The sequence below is a fragment of the Typopeltis vanoorti genome, chromosome 26 (genome assembly GCF_054136105.1).
Source record: "Typopeltis vanoorti isolate ZY-2024b chromosome 26, IOZ_Tvanoo_1.0, whole genome shotgun sequence".
NCBI lineage: Eukaryota > Metazoa > Arthropoda > Arachnida > Uropygi > Thelyphonidae > Typopeltis > Typopeltis vanoorti.
The window spans coordinates 28,685,776-28,709,604 of record NC_143574.1 but is presented as its reverse complement, the minus strand read 5'-3'; positions in this window follow the sequence as shown (position 1 = coordinate 28,709,604).

Sequence of the window (23,829 nt, the reverse complement as noted above, 5' to 3'; positions counted from 1 at the left end):
AAGTTAGACTTCAATGCATAACATATAGAAAAAAAAAAAGCCACAGAAAACAGATGAGCCAGAAATTGAACAAGACAGGGGGAAAATAGTAGATCTTTATCTTAAGCAGTCCAAGATTGACATTGATTTATTGAACATGAATGGTGGAAGAAACTTTTTCCATAGTTCAGAGGTAATACACGGATCAATAGAGGGGAGGAGCTGTTAGTATAGCGCGTTTGAAGTTGAACTGTAAATGGCTGGTGATTGATTGTTCATATTTTAGCAGGTTTTGTGGAAACCGTCAAAATTGCACATTGGCTCAATATGTTCTGACATCAAACGGTCGCCAAATTAATCGTATCTAATTTTTTTAATTGCTTGAATCATCTATGAAAAAATTGCCAGCGATGTCAGTTCCCCAGATAATATTTATCTGGGACCAGATAAATATTTTGCACCATTCTTAAGATGCTTATACAATTCCTGGGTAAATTCCTCCCCGCAATATAGCATCACCTGTTGGGGGTGGAGATTATTACAACAATCAGCTTCCATCAATAAGAATACCAAACAAAATAATTAGAGCCATAACCACTACTGACTTTGCGCATATGTATCCTATAAAGAGCTCTAGTCGAAGGCTCTTTCGGGTTTCTTTGTAAGTAAACATCCCAAATAGAAACGTGGGTTAATTAAAAATATCAAAGGTATTTAATTTTAAAAAAAATTCATCTTGTCTAGCGCTGCAGAGAGATGTATGTCGTTGTTTGTCCTAACGATGCCACAAAGTAGGTTACACACTCTTTTGCTGTTTACATTTGTCCAACATAATTAAAAAGCTACCAAAAGCGTAATCCAATGCAACACACACACCATTCATTTGTTGGGTAAAGCAAATTAGTATTTTTTTTTATTTATACAACATATCCATCTCCAATTCGCGAGTACTTTAATCAAGAAAACACACGAGTAAAATATCTGGAGTAAGATAGTTGCAAAAGATGATCATGATGGAATATCGACATTCTATTTATGGCTACTTCTTTGTGGGAGTTCGTCTAAGAACCGATGTTGTCTTACAAAATGACCACTCTGATAACATTCACGGGAGCACACGGCTATTACCTGAACCAAGGCGCTCCGTAGATGTTCTGTCAATCAATTCTTACACGTATAAACCGCCTATAACAGACGACTGTCGGCTAAAGAATATCGATCCGATAACTTCCTATGCCAGGATGCGCGCGCAGGTAGATGGGGGGGGGCGGTTGTAACGAGAGGGTTATATTAGGATTTAACGTTCGCTTCGTAGACACATTTGTAAAGGTAGTAAGGGAAAAAAAAAAAAAAAAAAGCGCGCGCTGGTAACATGTGCGCTGGCATCGACAGTGAGCAATTGTCTCCTGGATTTGCGTCGTGTGGGAGCGCCTCTGCTAATCAGCATCCCATAGTCATTTGCGCACGTCGTTTTAAGTTGTGGAAGTTAGTTTGGATTCAACTGGGCCATTGTCAAAAAGGTAGGTGATGGATAAAGGTTTAAAGTGTTCGTATACAGTTATGTAATACTTGGAAAGGATGTTTGGGTTAATGGAAGACCATCTGTGTCAAGTAATGGTATACATTTCCTGCTTCATCGGTAACTAACGCGATGCATTCATAGATTACGTGATCCTGAACGTTTGTAGGGTTGTATATCCCTTATAGGGTAATCGGATGTGTGAGGGTGTGATCACGATGCGAAGTTCATGTTGTATTTACATGGCTTTGATGAGGTAAAGATTAATTGGTACGTACAATGCCCAGGATTTATTCATCCAGTAATCCCTGTTGTACGAATAGTATTAACGTTGTGTTTAGTTCGATGGAGTCAACGTGTGCAACGTCTCAGAGGAGGGATTTACATAAATAGATTAACAGATGGGAATGACGACGACGTGTGGCTGGTTTGTCAAAATAGTAGGATACACATAATAAAACACTCTGTGGTGTTTTCATTAGATGTATCATTAATTTTAAAAAAATTAAAAAATTTTTTTTTAATTTTTATATAAATCCAAAATCAATGTCCGGACACCAAACATGAAACTTCTTCAAGCCCTCAGCAAGTAAAGCAGTTTTACAGCATCGAGGAAATTCATCTCCCACCTCTTTAAAGACATTCACGAATATGTATTCTCATGGCACAGTCCGAACCCGCAGATATTTGCTGGAAAGTGCGCACACTCTGTTGAACTCAGTTTCTGGCTTAAAAGATTAGCTCTTCCATACTTTTTTTTTATGTGGGTTGTCTACCCGTTTTCTTTCTTCTTTTTTTTTATTTACTTTAAGTCTTTGCGAGCGTAAATTCTTCGATAGTCTAGGCTCATTTGATTCTAAGGTTATTTCTTGTCGCATGATTTTAGAACCGGATACAGACTACCTTGATCTTTAATTTTAGTGGAAAAATTTTCTTTATACTTCCTTGCTGATTTGTTAGATGTTATTTCTTTCAGTTTTGAGAACAGAGGATACGCCTCCCATTGTTGTAATCAGTTTGCAGGCAATTTTTGTGACCAGTCATAAACAGCGGTATTCGCGTTCCCTATTGTTGAAAGATTTCGATGTGTGAAAATTAACGTTAATTCATGAATACTTCCACGTTTAAAAACATACGGCTGGGTCATTAACATTTGCTACACAGATGTTGTTAGGCTTTCTGGGTCTGAGCTTTTCGACATACATACTCGTGTAAAAGAGGGGAAAAAGGAAGAAGATGTATATTCTTGGTCCCGCCCCTTGTTTTCAACGTATAAGGGTAATCAATCCTCATACGTATAAGTCGATGAATTTCAAAAAAAAAAAAAAAAAAAAAAAAAAAAAAAAAAAAAATCGTTCTTGGCTTGTGTAGCTCGTTTTATTAATTAAACATATAATATTCTTTATTATGGATAATTGGAATAACAAATTAAACACTTCAGATAAAACTTTCAAAAGAATATTTGATGTTGCAAAAGTAAAATTATAAATTTAAATCTCGTATTAATACGCAGAGCAACTACTTTTTTTAAAACAAATCCATGGATTTAAGTTTTATGAGTTATAGTTACCTCAGTGATACGACTAAATATGCCATGGGTTGCTTCCTGATAAAATATCAAGAAAAATCGAAATATATCCAAAAAATGAGAATTAAAATCAACTTATTCATCTCTGCTATGTTTTGCCACATGAGCAAAAAAAAAACCTCTTCTGAACGTGCAGAGAATGGAAACGAACTTTAACCTTTTTGGTAGAATAGGGAAAAGGACATTAAAATTGCATTCATCTGTACTGATTCCTAATGAAAAATTTCTTTAAACCGCGTGTGTGTGTGCGTGGTCAGTGTACTCTGACCTTGACAGTGCTGTCGTCATGCTCCAGTGAATGATAAATCTTTCTAACATTAAAAGAATTAACTTAGTAAAGAACATAAAAATGGTTGAAATATTTCGCCCATATTAATTGGATTGGACTGATTTTTGCGAATCCTTCCAAGTACTGCCAGTAAGACTCCAGTTGCTTTGGTCACGCTTAGTTTCACAGCTGATATTAACACCATGAGGGCTTTATACAACCAATCATAACAGTTAGTGAATTAGCTACAAGAGAATCAAGATTATGTGCTATCTAACACCGTGAATTTCAATCTATTTAAACTGAAGGTGTCCTTTCAAATGTCATGCGACACCCTTTTGAGCGAGACACTATGACATTCAATGTGTTTTTTTTCTCTCTCTCTCTCTCTCTCTACCAAATAAAAGACCCACTAAACTAACCTTTCCTATAAAAGTTTTTAAAATTTTTTGCGTTATTCAGGGAATTCGGATTATCATGTATTGCAGCAGGATATATATATATACGTGATTGGTCTGAAAAGTTCTTGGCCTAACAATGAAAAAACGAATTTCTAATTTCAAAATTATTTTTATTTTTAAACATAATCTCGCTTAAGACCACTATTTATTCCAGCGATGCTCCAGCACCATTATCCCGTCCCTGTAGTGGTTCTCAGTAAGATCTGCAAAATACCCCTCTACAGCTGCAATCACCTCTTGGTTCGAAGAAAAACGCTAACCAGCAAGGAAGAGTTTTAGTTTTGGGAAGAGACAGAAGTCAGAGGGAGCCAAATTTGGGGAATAGCGTGGATGTTCCAACAATTCATAGTGCAGATCCCTTAATTTTGACATTTCTAAAACACTTTTGTGGGCAGGTGCATTGTCCTGATGAAAGATGATTTTTTTCTTCTGCCAACCGGGTCTTTTCTCACGAATTTTTTCGTCTAGTCTGGTTAAAAGATCGAAATAATATTCCCCAGTTATTGTTTTACCCTTTTCAAGATAATTAATAAACAAACTTTGGCATCCAAAAACACCTTTCCTGCTGATGGAACAGACTTTGTCTTCTTTGGCGCTGAACAACCCGCTTCTGTCCACTGTTTTGACTGCCGTTTGGATTCTGGCGTGTAATAGTGAATCCAAGTCTCATCCATAGTAAAACATCGACGCACAAAATCAGTTTTATTCCTGTTAAAACGCTCCAAGCACTGTTCAGAGATTTTCATGCGAGTGCGTTTTTGATCTGCTGTGAGCAAGCGCGGCATCCATCTTGCGCAAAGCTTTTTCATTTGCAATTCTTCGTGCAAAATATATCCTACACGTTCTTTTGAAATGCCTCTAGTCTCAGCAATTTCACGCACTTTGACTCGCCGGTCATCCAATACCATATTGTGCTCTTGATCAATGATTTCTGGTGTTGTTACTCTTGTTGGACGTCCTTCACGTGGATCATCTTCAAGGTTGGTACGGCTACGTTTAAACTTGGCAGCCCACTTCTTAATTGTCGAAAACAAAGGAGAAAAGTGCCCATAACCTTTTATGAACTTCGAATGAATTTCTTTTGGCGTTAAACCTTCTTTTACAAAGAATTTTATAACCGCACGATACTCAATTTTATCCATTTCGAGGGATACAGACGACACTTTTGCTTCAGACAGCTGTATAAAATAAACTACTTGATAGAATGACTTGTAATTTCACATGGATGCTTATGACAGATGTACCAACTTAGAAAAAAAAACATCTTGCAGATGGTGTTGATACTAACTGAGCTGTACAGGCTCTTATGACATCACAAAAGTTCTCTAAAATTCAAGGTGGACTTTCCACAAGCATATTTTATAAATGAAAATAAAACTAAGATAGCAATCTTACGTGAAACTATCTGTAAAAGTCTGGAATGGTGAGTATAATGCTGACACCATGATTTATGCTTCATTTTAATAATTTCAAAGAATAATATTTTGAAAGAAAGAGTTGAGATACTCATGGCTTTTAATAACACGAGGAAACACTGAAATTCAACAACAAGCTAGGATTTCTGGTCACTTTTGTTACACTCTACTCCAACCATTTTGAAATATTCAGTGAACTTTGATAAACACGTGTGCTAAAAGTAGCGGATATTATTATCGATTGGTTGAGAGTTTCCTGTGTCACTTCAATGTAAACAAGTCTCGTTCGGTGAAATATATCCGCCAAAGTCCTAGAAGAAATGTAGGACATACTACGAAGGTAAATGGCAAAGTCATTACTGAAGCAATATTGAACTGGATTAATCTTTCAGATGAAAATGAAGCAGGTGGAATAGATGTATCTAGTGTACTGGGTGAATCGAAGTTGAGTCTATAGAAAAACAGAAAGAGATGTATTGACTGGTTCATGCGTAAGTGTACGCTGCTTTTGCGATGATTTCAGGGATTATTTCTACTATTTTTACTCGATATTTTCATTCCAGGACGTGAACTGGATCAATACAACAAAATTTTTCTCAAAGTCCACCATAGCGCCTGCATTGATGCTTTGTCATATGCTGTTGCTAAATACACGCAAATAGAATGCAACCAATCCAAATAGTTTTTATTAATAACTTACAGATGAAGTCATTTTTCTCTGCTTTTTTTTCAAACGCTATTACTATGATAAAAAAAAATGCAGTATAATTATTCGGGTCTCTTTTTAACATCTATAGCGAATACAAATGGGTTCAATAGTGGAACAGGAAATACGTCACATTGACATCATTAAAATGGCACATATCCAAATGAGGTATCGAAACACGTGAAGTAGCCATTAACCACTTCGTAATTCCTGAAAATTTTGCTGGATAATTACCTCAAAAGTTACCTTTAAAATGCAGTTTAGATTTTGGGAAGGACAAACAATGTAAAATGAAACTCAAAGAATTCTGAGCTATTTTAAATGCGAAATAAAAATCGATGTATTAAAGCTGATACAAAACTGGGTTTGAAGTATATTATTACAGCCATTTAAGTCTCTAGTAAGTGAGTGGGCTATGGATTTTTTTATTCTGTTTTTTAAAAATAAATCTGCGTTTTTATTTATTGTTTACATTGTCCACAAATCTTGCTCTTGTGTGATCTTGCGTAGTCGAACCCGCGACCTGGTTGGTTGCGGGTTCGAATACGCTAACCACTCGGCCTGTCCGAAATAGTCGTTTGCTACACTTTACACTGCAATTCAATGACAAAATTATGGTGACTGTTACAGTGTTGGATAATATCTTTAAAATAAACTTTACTCGACGTTTCAACCTTCATATTAAAGTCGTCAGCAAGAGCAGTGTTTCCAAAACTTTTAGTATCTGCGTACTCAAATTGAAATATTATAATAATATTTCAATAAATGGCAATGCAATTACACGCTACATAACTCTGTTTCTTTGTTCAAGTGTAAGTATCGAGTTGGTTTTTTTTTATTTATAATCAATGATGTCACGATCATAATACTATTGTTTTGTAGTTCGTTGAACAGATGACCGAAGTGTGTGAGAGATCAATATTGCAAGTTGTTTTTCGTAATAATCGAAGTAGGTTATTAAAGTAGTAGTTGGAGCGGTTGCATTAGACGTGTCAGTTAGATATAAAATAAACCACAAACAGATCAAGGTTAATTAGGCACGAAATGATGTTCTCTTGGGTCTTCATTGCTATGATTTCGGTACAGAAGGACACGAATAGACATAACTTAATTTCCCGTATCTATTATTTAGTAATATTATGTCATGGAAGCAAGTGTCTCAGCGAAGACTATTGAAAATTGCTTCCAAAAAGGTGGATTTTTAAACAAACTTCGAAACTCCTTCCGAAAATGAATATCTTACAAATAAAATTTTTGATAAAACTCCAAACAGTATGTCAAAAGACGAATTTGAAAATTGGTTGGATATTGATAACAACGTTAAAGTGGTGGTTACAATGACAGTGTCAGAAATATGTCAAGCTGCTTCCGTGAAAACTTTAAACTAATAGAAGAAAGAGAACTTAATACAAGTAGTGAAGAACAGATTTTAGAAGCTCCTCCAACCAATGCCCAGATACAAGAAGCTCTAAGAATACTTCGTGGTGTGCAACATAGAGGGACAAACTACGAAAGGCATAAGTTTGAGTAATTTATTCATGAACTACTCTGTTCAAAGACACGACAGACAACAGCAGATACGTTTTTAAATAAATTAAATATTTTTAATTTATTTAAAAACTTTCCATAAATTGAAAAATTGATGGAATTTTTCAATTTATGGAAAGTGGGGAAAGAACTAGAGGGCATCCTTGGAATCGGAGAATGAAGGCCGCCAAGAAGTTGGTGAGGGCTAGATTTTTTCTCTCAGAGGGTGGCGCGTGATTGAAATGGATTGGCATTGGATGTTGTGAGTGCAAGCAGTGTAAATGAATAGCGGGTGCGTAAAGTCTGTGTCCTTTTTGATCAGTTCCTTATTCCTAGGAGGTCTCTCTTAATAATAATAATAATGCCACTTTTACTAAGGTACACAGGCTCCATCATAGAATTATATAAGTTAAATTTTATTTGTAAATCTAATACTCGCTTTAACTACCATCAACTCATAGTTTTATGAATTATTCACTAAGAAAAGTCATATCCTTGTCGATAAGGTCTTTTGTTTCAGTTTTATTAATGGTGATTTGAGTTATAATGTCAAGGTAGCTAATGTAAATACTTTAAAAGCATACTTTACTCAAACAACGGAAAAACATTTATAAAGTTTTTAGATATTTAGAAGGTTTTTTACATATATCCCAGTATACCTCTTTAGTGCATGAACATTAAAGAAAAACATACACAGTCAAAATTTATTGCACAAAGTTCAAGGTATGTTTCTCAATATTTCTCAAATTAATACTTAATGTAGAATGTTAGTATTAGTGTATTCTTACGTTGTTTTCGCACTAACATTTTCTATATTTGTGGACCCTAATGTCACGTTAGTATACTTTTCTTGTGGAGAATGCCATGAGCTTGAAAATTAAAATTATAAAAGTTTCCCCACTCTGTTACGAGCAAAAATTTGGGCTGTAGCTTTCGTTTGCTGTTGGGAACAAATCTGAGCATCCACAGTCACAGTCCACCTATTTTGTCTTTCATCTTTAACTTTTTCAGCACTTTTAGATTTTAAACGATATGTTCTGCACATAAATGACACACTAAGTTCAAATCGAACAGAAAAAAAGAAGTGAAGTCAGATTCAACGGGCGTAAAATTCTCCCCCAATTAGGGTCCTTTTGTTAACGATATCCAACTATTGAATTCAGTCAGTCTACTTTTAACAATCAAGCTGTTATGATAAGAGAGGGAAGGCCTTCATTAAAAGCCTTGTAAAGGATTACTGGAACAATTAATGGCATTGAGAAAGAAGGTAGAAGAGAATATAATAGTTTGGACAGAAGTCTGAAGGAATAATGTTCTCTGGAGATTTTCTCCGAAAAATTTTAGAGTATTTTTCCTTCAGTAAACGTGATTCTTGTTGGCTCTTGTAGTACTTTTTTTCCGCCGTACGTTCACTCTACTAGGAAATGGGTGTGTCTAGTTGCGAATTGAAAGTAAACATTATTTCGTCAAGTAGTGCAGACGCATTACACAAAATGAGCTCTTCACTTTACTTATGTCATCACTGTTTTCCTGGAATCGCTAATTCCACTTACGAATGCACACAGCTGGGAGGGATTTCGTCAGATGAACCGGAAGGTCTTTGCCCTAACGTTGGCCAACATCAGGTGTAGAACCGTATGAAGGAAATGTTGGTAAGCCGATGATAAGTGAGCGAGAATGCTAAAAATTAGAAAATTTCAAATTATTAAATATTTTTTGGACATGCTGACATTTTAAAGTATATTCAGAACAGGTTTGGTAATCTTTAATCCTAAAGAATTTTCCGAAATGGTGTTATCTTTAGAACAACGTGATGTTGGCCAACGGCATGTTAAGCGCTTATCCCCAAATTTGCCAAAGGCACTGAAAAACCTAGCTACCCTACCGCAAGCATGCCACTAAGTTTGCGACTGTTGGGAAGAGAGCAGATGGGCTATCTACTCCGCCAACAGACCGACAAATGAACTGCCACCAGAACAAATGACATTGGTAATTTTGATTGAATACAAGGATGGATAATTCTGTAAGAGTAGATTCACATCAATCGATAATAGGCCTCCTAGAGATAATCTTTAACACTAATTTTTAATTAACCACGCTTTGAGTCCCATTGCAGTATTGTTATAACATCAGAAGTATAATGTTGCAAATAAAATTCGTGACATAAACAAAGATTTTTTTTCACCTAAAAAACTGAACGAGAGTGAAGTATTATAATGGAGTTGGCTTTTCAATTAAAAATATGTACCAACTAGACTTAATTTAAAGCAATAAATACGAAATCCTCTTCCAGATAACCATAAATAAATGAGTTTTGTAATATTATAATTTTAAATTAATATCAGTACGCAGTAGTTGATTTTGTGGAAGAAATATTAATAATTTGAGGTATGCAGATGATACTACCTTGCTAGAAGAATGCAAAGAAGATTTGGAGGAACTTATTATGCAGGTTAAAGAAGAATGTGCTAAATATGGTCTTAAACGTAACCTCAAAAAGACAAAAGTTATGACAACATGTGAACTTAATGATTTTGAAGTAGATGGGGAGAAAATGGAAGCAGTTAACAGTTTTGTGCTCCTAGGATCCTAGAATTGATCAAGATGGTTATTGTACTGAAGAAATTAGAAGAAGATTATTATTACTTGGAAAGAAAGCAATGACAAATTTAAGCAAGATCTTTAAAGATAAAGATATTAGCCTCACAACAAAAATCAGAATCGTGAAAGCAACGGTATTCCCTATATGGATGTGAAAGTTGGACCTGAGAAAGAATGAAAGAAGGAAGATAGAAGTATTTGAATTATGGGTTTGGAGACGCTTACTAAGAATACCATGGACTGCAAAGCAAACCAATAAATTTGGGATAATATATTGTGCATTACACATTTATTGTTTGCGACGTAAAATTTTCTACCCATTTCGATTCGTATGTCCAAATTAGGCAATTGAAATGGTCCGATGTAAACTAAAATTTATTTAATTTACTTAACAATAATATCTCTAAATAATGTTAATGACATAATCTGTCGGTATTTTGCGTGAAAATGTCTGAATTTTTCCTTAATTTTTTCAAGGTGGGACATCTTAAGTGGAGTTATTAACAAGAGTTAATAGACAGCAAATGATCTTGTTGTTAATTTAGTATTATTAATACGACGTTATTATAGTATTAGCAGGGCCGGCGGAAGTGGGCATTCAGAGCATGCGGGTGCCTCTGGGGCGCTGTCGCCGGGGCACAGTTCATAAGTTCATTTTTAAGAAAAAAATTTTATCATAAAAACAAAAAATTCTTAGAATGATTAATATTAAAATAAATAAGGCTGGATATACCGAATAAAAATTTTTAAAAAATTGTATATTGCTAGCTGTTTACAATTTTGCAGGGAGAGCAGGCTAAATGCTTGCTTCCAGAATCTAAAGTGAAACGGTGAACGGTTTTTATGCGCAGAAACCAATTTTCGTACAAAACATTTGTTCAACCAGTTATGTGGTACTCTAAAAACTCGATTGTAGCTTAAATATTCCAAAGTACATCACATTCGATTGTTTACTTAACTTAAGTCCCATGTAATAGATTGTTATTAAATTTTGTTCGTATGAGAAGGGCTTGCAGGCTCTAAGTGTAAACATCTGCTCTAAGTGTAAACTTAGGTGTAAGTCAGTCAGAAAGGTTTAAATAACTTTTCGATGGCCGGCAACTTACAATCAAAAGAAAGCGGAGGAGAACAAAAGGCCTGCCGAACTTAAGATGAAAAAGAATCATACCGATTCTTTGGAGGGTTACCAAACTTCATGCAAGGTCTCAGAGGAGGTATAATAAAAAGGGATTGAAGCAAACAGAAGGGGCTGCACGGATCCAGAGATTGCTGCAGAAGTAGAGGGGGTCCAGTTCCAGAGATTTCCACAGAGAGACAGGAGAGGCTGCCCGGTTCCAGACGCTGTCAAAGAGGAGGCAGCTCGGTTCCAGACATTGTTAAAGCTGCTCGGTCCCAGAGGTTGCCGAAGAGAGACAGAGCTGCTCGGTTCCAGACATCGTCAGAGAGCATCCCAGATCCAGACGTTGGTTGGGAGAGGAGTTTTCCACTTCCAGAAAGGAGCTTCTCGGTTCGAGACGTCGCTAGAGAGAAATGACTTTTAGGCCACAGACAGGGCTTTCAAATTGCTGAAAGGAAAAGTTCCAGTCGTAGAAGAGAAAAGTTTCCAGTCCAGAGAGGAATGCTGATTGACAGTTGACGACAGTTTCATTTTTTCTTGGAGGTGGTTTTCAGTTTCTTAGAAGTGGCAATTCAAGCTACTTGAGATGGCAGTCGTCCAGGCATTTTCGGAGAGCCCAAGTAGAGTAGAAAAGATGAGGCAAATTTCCCAAAGTACCTTCGCTCGTAAGTTTTACTTTTCGTCGTGGAAGAATAACATTTTCCGTATCTGTATGAGTCCTGCTATGCTCCCGATGAGATATAGCCAAAGCTAACAATCCAGATGAAGATCTGAGATGAAAGAATTGCCATAGAACTTTCAGTGAAAGACTTTTGACGGATTGTGAGATACAGAGCCTTTGTAAGTTCAAAACTTTTATATAATTCCTCTTATAGTTGTATTAGAAAGACTTTTAAGATATATGTTTAATGTTTAATAAGGTTAAGAAGTGTCCTTAAGAGAATCAATTGGCATGTTAGAAGTTGATATCAAATTTGTAAAGATGACTTAACAGAGAGAGATTTAGGTAACCTCTTTGCGAGTAAGCTTGGAGTTTAATAAATAAAATTTGTAAACTGAGAGTAGATAACGTTTTGTGTTAAAGAAAGTATTTAAAAGTTGAAGAAAAAAGGTTCTAAATTTTGCTAAAGAGTTTTTATAGAAGGATAGAGAAAGCAATCTCCCTAATGTTTAAATTCGTGTACATTTCATAGTAATGTAAATAAATGTTTTTTGACTTTCTTGTAAACATAGCACGTAATAATATAAACAAGACAGATTCTGAGAGAAAGCATGCACACTATATTAGAATAACGAAGAATAAAGTATAAAGTAAAGAAAAAAGACATCACAAGTAATTAATAGAAATTACAAGTATACAAAGTTAAAATAATAATAAAAGTTTACAATGTCGCAGTAATGACAGGATAGCAACAGTAGATTTATAAGAGTATGCATCTCAGTAGGCTACTGACAGTAGCGCAGTGTGGACTATTGTTTTGTCTTGTGTCGTGTTGTGTAATAATTTCTTGTGGGTATAAAATAGAAATGGAATCAAAAATTAAAAAAAAAAGTTATCCAGTGCACAAAATCGTAAGCGTCATGCTGCAAAAGAAGCAGATATTAAGAAACAAACTGGGGCTCTTAATAAATTTGTTATTTAAATATTAAAATATTCTGATGCAGATTGTAACCAACTCGATACATCAGAAATCAAAATTGAAGAACAGTGCATATCATCCAGTTTGCATGAAAGTACTATTGTAACTATTGAACAAGATAACAAGACGCATGATTTAAGTGAAAAACAGTTAGGAGAAGATATTTAGTGGTAGTTGACCACGAAACTAACACATTGTTAGTCTCTGTAAATTTAGAAGATCCAGGTGAATAGGGAAATATTGATGAAAAATTACGAGTTGTTTTAATTGAAATGGGGCCTGTTCAAAAGAAAAATATAATATATCCCAGAGATGTATATGGTCGTAAATTTGGCGACACGTATCATAATAGAAAAATGGAAACGGGGAGCTCGTGCCAAGAACATGGCTCATTTATTCGGAAACTTTAAATTCTTTTTTGGCTTTTGTTTCTTGATTCAGTAGTCTTCTACAAGACTACTGAATCAAGTAGTCTTGTAGAAGGTTATAACGATTGGAGAAATGTAAATACGACTTTGTATAGAGATGAGACTAGTTTAACTCACATGAAAAATTTCTTAAAATGGAAGGAACTTGATAAAAATTTAAAAAACAAAACTATTGATTGCCAGACTCAAAGCATGTATGAAATGGAAAAGAAACATTGGACGAGTGTTTCAGAACGCTTGATTGAAATTATAAAGTTCCTTGGCAGCCGAAATTTAGCTTTTCGTGGATCATCTAATAAATTATATGAAAGGAATTACGGTAATTTTTTTTAAATTAGTCGAACTGTTTGCGAAGTTTGATCCCGTTATGGAAAACCATGTTGAAAGGGCCCTACAAGGAAACAATAGAATACACTATTTGAGTAAAGACAGTCAAAATGAAATATTGGAAACTTTAAGTAACGCAATCAGGGATACAATTTTATTATCAATTCGAAAATTTGCCATGTGCTTCTCATACTCTAAATTTAATCATTAATGATGCAGCCAAAGTGAATGTAGATACAATTAGTTTCTTTGCAATTATTCAAGAAATATACAATTTATTTTCATTCTCTCACAAACGTTGGGCAATCCTTTTAAAGTTCGTAAAAAAAAATTAACATTGAAACAGCCATCAGAAACGTGATGGGAAAGTAAAATTAATGCAATCCGCCCTCTAGGATATCAGTTAGGAGAAATTTACGATGCACTTTTTGAAATTTTAAATAATGAAAATTTTAATAAAGAAACTCAGCATGAAACACAAACATTGTGTGCTAAAATAAAAGACTACAAATTTATTTGTTCTCATATAATTTGGCATGATTTACTTAACAGAATAAACGCTGTGAGTAAAATGCTTCAAGACAAAAATATGAACATTACACTTGCTTTAGAATCTATCGAAAACTTAAAAATATTCTTACAAGAGTATTAATCACATACAAATATTAAAGAAGTTCTAAAACGGCAAAAGAACTGAGTGAAGAGGTGGATGGAGAACAAGAATATAAAACTGGTACGGAAGTTCGACAGAAGACAGGACAGTTTGACTACGAGCATCATGACGAAACGCCACAATCGTCAGAAGATAAATTTAGAGTGAATGTGTTTTATACACTTCTAGACGTTGCAATGTGTTCGTTAATAGAACGTTTGAACAACTAAAAACATATTATGATAATTTCAATTTCTTGTATAGATTACTACAAATTAATAACGAAGATTTACGAAAACATTGTGACGATTTAGAGATTCTCTTGTAGGACGGCGACAATAAAGACGTAAATGCAATAGAACTATATGACGAGTTATGTGCTTTCCGGGATATTTTACGGAAGGATAATTTAAATATTCAAAACCCTTTCAATATTCTTAATTTTATTGTGTCCAATAATTTATCTTTCCCTAACTTTTCAATTGCTTTAAGAATACTATTAACCTTAACTGTTAGTGTAGCGAGCGGTGAACGTTCCTTTTCCAAGTTGAAATTAATTAAAACCCACTTAAGAACAAGTATGTCACAAACAAGGCTAGTTAGTTTGGCGTTAATAGCTGTTGAAAATGATATATGTGCGGAATTAGACGTTAAGACCATTATTTCTAATTTTGTGAATATGAAATCAAGAACCCTAAAATTTTAATAAAAAATTTGCAAGTATATTTATGTAATTTAATTTATTTTCTGTTATTCTGTAAAGATTTTATTTTTTGAATACTTATATTAAATGTTCTAATTATTTCTGAATTCTTTTCTTATTTTCTCATCTATCTTGAGTTTCTTTTATTTTCCTAAAAGATAGTTCCACTTGTAAAAATTATTAAAAATTTTTACAAGTGTTTTTTAAACTTTAGTTCAAATAAATTTTAACTTTAATTAAAAATTCATTTTAATTTTGTTAGCGATTCGGGTCAGTGAGAAGGCTGTAATCCCTGTATCATTATATTCAACGATTAAAGTGAAGTGGCTTTATCAAAATTTGCTTTAACTTTTGAGAATTTTTTGAATATTCGGGTTTTTAACGATTATCCTGCCTAGTCAACACCCCCGATTCGTTACATTTAGCGAACCAACATGTGGATGTTCTGTCAAAATTTATTTAAGAAATTTCAAATAATTTAAATTTTTATTATCCTAGAAGAATCACACACGCCCGGATCGTTACAGGGGGCGCTTAGATAGACATTGCATGCGGGGGGAAAAGACCCTAGCGGCGGCACTGAGTATTAGTATTAGTAATAGTATTACGTAGTATATACAATGTAGTATATTATTAATACTAATTATCGTATTATTATTAATTATTAATACTATTATTAATAATTAATAATATATATTAATCAACATATTATTAATACTAATTATACTAATAAAATTATATATTTTTGTATTTTTCTATTAGGGATCAAAAACTAAAAATCGTCATTTTTAGTTAACTTTTTTTTAAAGATTTAACGGTCACTGTTTGCTAATTTTTTGTGCTCACTTTATGTTATTACTAGTATATTCATTCCTGACAATCAAAATATTTGATTCACGATTTCAAGCACGTGATTAATGCTAGTCACGGTCTGACTAGCATTAATCATTAATATACTTAAATTGCAAGTGAATTCTCGAGTTGGAATATTAGCGAGACATTTAGTCAATTAAGTTTGGAAACACTGTATACAGAATCCCAAGACTCATTGTGGGACAACATTTCATTATAAATGTTTGGTATTTATTTTTCTAATATATGTCTCACATTTTTCAAATTTTAGATCGAATTAAACTTTATTTAACATTAAAATTTTAATCAAAAATGTCAAATTATAAATTATGTACGTAATGTGCTGCCATCTATCATCAAAAGATAATACTTTGTGAGACTTTTTTGCGAGGATATTAATAAATAAAATTTTGCAGTTATTACATATTTATATTATTTTTATGTGAAAATGATAGTATAATTGAACATATAAAAGACGGAAAAATTCATATCAAGTTGATTTAGTTAATAAACGTGACAATTTTATATAACGTAACACTGTAAACAATACAGAATGAATTTTTGTAGAAATTGCTAGTTCTAATAAATAATAAATAAAAGCTAAGCTTTATTGTTAATTGACTTATCCAGTATAAATGAGATAATACATAATAATACCAAAAGATAGATATAAAATCATAAAAACACAAAATAAATTATGGAAGCCTATGGAGACTGTCAAAAGTAAATTACCAGCGACAGTCTGTATTTTATGAAGCGCACATTTTTGTAAATTTGTCGTGGGTGTGTCCTTGACGCCAAGGGGAATATTACACTTTTCCCGGGAATGACGTAAATATATACCACCACCACTAGTATTTTTACAATCATGACAAACAGGTAATAAATTTTGGGAAATTTGATTTACGGTCCGGTTTTAAAGAAAATACCAGGTATTTCTGTTATTATTAATGATTTATAATAATGGAATTTTGTTCATGATGCCTTAGACTATTATTATTATTATTAAGGATCAAATAAAGAGGAATTTTTTGATATGCCTATTAATAGACTTAGTGCTCCCACAATTTCTAAGATCATTCACTTATACGTTTTAGGAAAACATTTAAGGACTGATCTTAAACCATTTGAAAACATTAAATATTCATATAAAGGATGACCTGAAATCACCTAACGAACATCTAAGAGATGATCAAGGCCTTTCTTTCTACTTAGTGAACTTTCACCAAAACTAATGGCAATGCATACGCTTTTGGATGTGCTCATTATTCTTGGGCTTGTTCTGTCCCTTCGTGAACTATTGTTTCTAATTCATCATTAGTCCAAGAGAGAACCAAAGTTAATCCGGTAAGTAAGCTAAGTGACAGCATAAAGTATGATCCTGACTATTTGTAGCTATCAGATAACTCATTAAGTTATTGATGCGTGATTATTTAAGACTTAATGGTATTCACAGCAGGGTTTGACCTGTCAGAGAACACTACAATAACTATTGTTTAATGCGTACTAGATAAACATGGGATTAATGTAGTTGTTCTGCACTTTGAGTTTTGTTTTGTATACAATTGATTTATGCCGGCCAAAGCTGAGTGACTAACGCACCCACTTTTAACCCTCAGGCTATGTTCGATGCTCACAGTCAGAATTGTTCGGTATAAAACTACCGTTTCATTTATGTTTATTTTATCTCTATTTGTTTGGAAATATTTAAAGATGACAGTCTATATATCTGTGTACAGCAATGTATGTTCGGTGATTTTTTTTTTTGCGCTGTTTTTATTTTAAAGTAATTTGATTGTTTTCATATTCAAACCATTCCAGTCAATCATAAAAACGACATCCACGAATTCATCGACCAACTGCACAATGAAGGTAACAGGATAAAGTACGTCACACGCCCAATCACCCTTTAACCTCCCTGACCCCATATGAGGTCCTCATTTCCCGGATGGTTAAGAGAATAAGCACACAAGAGACCTCTTCTACACGGAAATAATTAACAGCTGTCTGGCGTCACAATTCGATGCCATATTTAACAGGATTAGACCGCTTCGTCTAGTTTATTCACCTTTTTAAAATCATCGGATCCAAGTTAGTGTTTTACCTGTTTTTATCACAAGCAACTAAGAAATTAATCTTTCTTAATCTTAAGACTTAACGTAAGTAGTCCCTTGTACTTTGAATTTTGTAGCATAAAATTTGTAGCAAATATCAAGGAGCATTTATCACTAACCTCAAAGTGTGACAGAAATATTAGCATGTATTTATTTCAGTCAAGGGCCAAACATCGATTAAAAATGTCGATTATACAGAGTTATATAAGTAGTTTTTGTTTATAACTTTGCACTGAAGCTTAGTCTAATCTCCGACCCCCCCTCTCATTTTACCTCATTTGAATTAGGTCTTTTCATATTGCAGTACCAATTTATATTACAATTTATATTACAATAATAGTTGATATATGACTAAATATAAACATAAATGACATGGTTGAATGCGTACTTCTACAGTAAATCATAAATGCAATTTTATAATCTAAATAGTTATTGAAATCACGCTTTTTTGTATGAATCGTGATGCACAACACCAATCGAGACTTGTATTCGAATTGCAAACATTCTCTTTTCCACAAGATGACCACGAAATGGTTGTTTTACTAGGCAACATAAAATGCACGAACATTTTCTCTACTCATAAAATTTTACTTTCTTTCTCCTATCTTTCTATTCCTAGGTACCTGCCTTGCATAGATTTTTACAGTCCATGCCTTTTATACGATTTTCTACCTGCCAACTTCTCTAATCATTTTCTTGGAATACTTTCTTGGACATCTAAGGTACACTTAAAACTTTAAAATATTTAACAAGATATGACCTTTAAACATCAGAGATGATATTTTAACTTGACTTCTTCCATCATGTAGATAACCGATTTTATAAGTCAACAGAGGAAGAAAAAATCTTTATTGATATTCTCACTCTTGACATTTTCACTTGCCAACTTTCTTGAAAACTTGGTATCGTAGATACACATACACAAATATAAACCTACCGAAAAAAAAGTTTTATTTTTTTTTATTTGTCGAAGAAATACTGTATCATACTTTTAACAGTTTATTTATATTATTAACTGATTAAAGATAACTTAAAATATTTTATACATTATTTATTGTTATAGATTTTGAGGAATATTAAAAATAAAAGGTGAGTGGCATGCCCATGAGCAGTATAAGACGCATGCAAGAAAGGTGACCTGCATGGTAAGGAAGGCCAAAAGAACCCTAAGAAGTTCTATCATCATGTGGCAAGTAAAAGGAGGAATAACTTTAAAAAGTGTTGATGGTAGAGAGGTAACAGAACCAAACAAAACAGTTGCTTTACTGATTGAGTATTTTGCAGGAGTGTACCATCTAGGTGATGACATTGCAATTCCAAATGTGACATCGACTGACAGGAGAAATAGAAGTTAGGAAACGGAGGTGCTCAACTATTGCAGAACCTCAATATGACACAGCCATGGGATTAGATGTCATATTGACCAAGCTGTTTAATTCCTCAGTATAGGGAAGGTGCTAATCGAATGAGGAGAGGGGAAAAATAGTCCCATTACATAAACAAAGTTTATAGGACATATTGCGAAGGTAACCAGAATAGCACTTCGGCCTACGTGGTTGTTGAAGACAACTAACATAGATATAGAGAGGTTATTGTTCTCCTATATAAGGCCTTGTATAGGACTATTGCTCACAGATCTGAACTCCCGGATTCCATGGTGACGTTGAATTTGTGGAGAGGATCCAGAAGTGAGTAAAACAAAAATTGTGGTAGGTCAGTGGAATGCTCCTTATGAGAATAGAATGACAGTCTGTAGGCTTCAAAAATTAGCTGACAGACGAAAAAAGAGGAGACATGATAGAAGCATTTAAGTTAATAAATGGGTTTTAAAGAATTGACGCTGAAGACTTTTTTTTTCAGTACATGGCAAGAAGGGAGAGAACAAGGAATCACCAGTGGAAGTTCTATAAGAGTGCTGCTAGCAATAGTGTTAGGACTAAGTTTTTTGGTTATATCTTAAATATTAATTTGATATTAAATATTGATATTTGAAAATTACATTACACTGCTCAGAATTAATTATGCATAGGAATACAGGCACTTCATACGTATATACATACGTTAAAACGAGATTTTAACCTAGATCGTTTTCCAAGCGAAAGAACGTGGGTCGGACCATCCTTCTGATGACGCTATACAGACAATACTAAATTGGGAAATACTAAATAACTTGCTTAATTTTACTCATACACCCTCTGTCCAAAAATAAACCGAACTTTTTCGAAAATAGAAGAAACTAGTGGCGCCATCTGTTGTATCTTTTTGTTAGCGAAAGCAGCATCCTTCGTTAGTGTTGTGTCAACTGTTTATGACATTTGTTTCATTAGAGGCCGAGTTATAGTGCCAAGAGTGACAGTGGGTTTTCACGAACGGTCGGTCGTCACGATATTCATGCCGCACGCGATGAATTCTGGCTATCAATCGCTTCAAAACTTTGAGATTCGAGATAAAACTCATCACTGACCGTTTGGCCAGGCGGAACGAATTCTTTGTGGATAATGCCCTTGGAATCGTAGAAACAAATCAGCATTGTCTTTACTTTTGACTTCTCCAAGCGACTTTTTTTCGGATGCCCCTCTTCTGGTGGTCTCCATTCAGCACTCTGGCGCTTTGTTTCGGGCTCATACTCAACACACCACGTTTTGTCACCAGTAAAGTTCGTTTCAAGGAAGTTTGAGTCCTTACGAGTCCTTGCAGTGTTCAATTCGATAAATTTTTTGGTCGTCGGTCAACTTGTGGGGAACAAATCGCGAATTCAATTGACGAAGGCCCAAACTCTCGGTCAAAATGTTGTGCACAGTTGATTTTGGAATCCCCAATTCATCTTCAATCAATCTCAAGGACGATTTCGTGTTTTATTTGATGAAATCACGCACTTTTTGGATGTTAACTTTGCTCAGTCCAGTTTTTGGACGGCCCGGCTTTTCGTCATCCTCAAGCGGCTCACGACCACTTTGAAATCGCTTCAACCACTCGTAAACTTGAGTACGAGATAAATATTCATCACCGTACTTTTTGAAGCATTTGATGCGTTTCGGTAAAACTTTCACCAAGTTTAACACAAAAGTCAATCGCAGCAGCTCTTTGTTTGAAACTCATTTTCCGACCGTTCGTCAAAACACACTTGTCACTCTTGGCACTATAACTCGGCTTCAAATGAAACAAATGTCATAAACAGTTGACACAACACTAAGGAAGGTTGTCGCTTTCGACAACAAAAAGATATAACAGGTGGCGCCACTAGTTTCTTCTATTATAGAAAAACTCGGTTTCTTTTTGGACAGAGGGTGTATATTGTTAGTCAGTCTCATACGGAGATGGAGAATTTTCTTTCGTAAAACTCCACCCTCGTTAAGTATGATATTCATAGTAAGAAGTCGATATTTTAAGCCAATGTATATCCAAGTATATGCTGTCAATAAAAATCTAACAGTACATCTATCAAAACAGTACATCTATCTATCATAATTCTTTCTATGATATCTTTGATAGATATCATAGAAAGCACTATGCTATCTATCAAAAAAATTTTGATAGATATCATAGTGCTTTCGTTCATGGGCGAGTTTTAGCTCGTGTGTGGGTTGCATTCATTAGGCATCAAGTTAGTAAACTATGAAGTGTCGAATTGTTAATGATATAATGTTGTGTGTTCACTCAATTTAGAGATGCTACAAATATTGTCGTTCACAAACAGTTTAGCTACTTTTTTTTTATTTCGTTTTGCAGAAAATAAAGCACAGTGCACAAATTTAGAACATAGTCTGGTAACGACCGCGAACTGCTAGATATTTTTTCCATTCTGTTACTGTGATGTCACCGTCCTTAGTTTCACATGCTTGTACTCTGATCTGTGAGCTGTTCCCTAGCGTGCTCTTCCCCCCCCCCTATTAAATAATCAGTCATTTGTCACAATACATTGGCTGCCATCCTAAATGCACGGATGCAGGAAGTATTACATGAATGAGACATGTGGATAAGAATACTTCCCAAATCATAATTTCTCTACAAGGGGAAACTATATCAATTATCTATCAATTAGTCTCACGTAAATGTAACTTATCTTTGCCCTTGCGAAAATGCAGTGTTGGATAACGTCTTTATACTTGCGAACTCCAAACATCTGTCTCCTCTTTGATTTGCATCTATTTTCAAAGGGATTAATATGGTTCCAAATCAGACCTAAATCCTCAAAGAAGATCGGCACTTTTCCGCTGATGTTGCAGTAAATTATTAGCAGAACACGCATCTCGATGCTTTGCTAGAATCGGCAAAACAAAATTCCTGGGTGGCATTTCTGAAATGTTATTATGGATCAGGTTAGATAAAAACTGAACTAATAAATGAGCCGCAAAACATTTAAAAATAAATTTAATTTTTACTATGTAGTCACCTGTATATTTTTCTCCATAAAAATACCACAAAGCGTAAATTCTTAATTTTACTAAAAAGGAAGGGTCAGTACCCAGACCGTTTGAGGCCTTTATTGAGGTCTTGTCAGTGGGAGCCAGACCCAGAGGTGGCGATACTAAGGTGGAAGCAATGGAGAAGTCATATTTACCTATGCGAGTTGCCAAAAGGTGTCTCACTTATTATTGAATTACTCTGGATTTAGGGAAAGATGTTGGAAGTGTTTTTTTCCCTTGGTTAGACTATAATAAATTTAGTTTAATCCTTTATCCAAGTGTGAGCAAACAAAGTTTGCACCTGGATCTTAATGCATAGCAGTATACATGTCCGGAAGGAGATGTGCGTTGCATTATGGGAAATACTAAGACAAGTGATGAGACCTTGGGCCACCTTTACCACAAGTTGCCTCAGTCCTGAAGATACTTCAGGCGCAGACTTTGTTTGCTTACACTTGGATAAAGGATTAAACTAAATTTATTATAGTCTAACCAAGGGGAAAAAAAAAAAATCCAAAATCGTAACACTGTATCAATAATCTCTCATATTTGGAATTAACGCGGAAATAAAAAAAAAAAATCATTGAAGGACTATAGAAAGCAATGAAGGATGTAGGAATTGGTCACCAACACGCGAACTAGATTTTTCATAAAAGAAAAGCTAATTTTCAACGTATAATAATAAACACTCATCCCACGAGATACACTGATTACCCTATTATCAGAATGGATTCTCCTTCTTTTGACATGCGCAGAAGTGTAAATGCTATCGCTAAAGTGCAAATACGTAGAAATGAAAAATGCGACAGTGTAATGCTTCGATGATAAACAGATTTTAGTAATTTAAAACTTTGCTGGTTTTTTAAGACGTAAAAGAGTGAGATTTGTAAATAATTCATTACGTAATAATTATAATTCTCGAAGTAAATGTTGACATTCCCGGCTGTTTTGATTATTCTATTGCTAATATCATTAACTGTATTACGCAGTATTTTTTTTTTTTTTTTAAGTTGCAGATCACACTAGTTAAGTTAGCAATAGAGGCGCTGGTGTTAGTGCTGACGACTTATTTGTCTGCGAGCGATGGAATGTTGCTCACTTTGGAATAAAGGAGTTGATCACTGTATGCTTGGTTGTTCACTAAATTTACGTGGACTATATTTCCACTAATGCTTTCTGTCTTTTGATAATTTTTTGAACCAACTTTCACTCAATACGCAGTAAAAATTATATTTGTTATTACAATTAACGTTTACACACTTTATAAGAGACTTAGTATCAACGGCTATTTTCTTGCACAGCGCATCGCCATTTTCTTTATTCTACTTTATTTTACCATCGTAGAAGATCAGAAGGCTATGGAAATTGTTGTAAGCAATCCAAAGGTATTTTTTCACAGACTATTTGGACACTGCAAAGTTACACACTTATATCATTTTGTAGGGTAGTTGATGACACAACTAAAATTAAAACTGTGGATTAGCTAATCCACTGTATACTCGGCAGAAGTTAAATTAAACTGATGG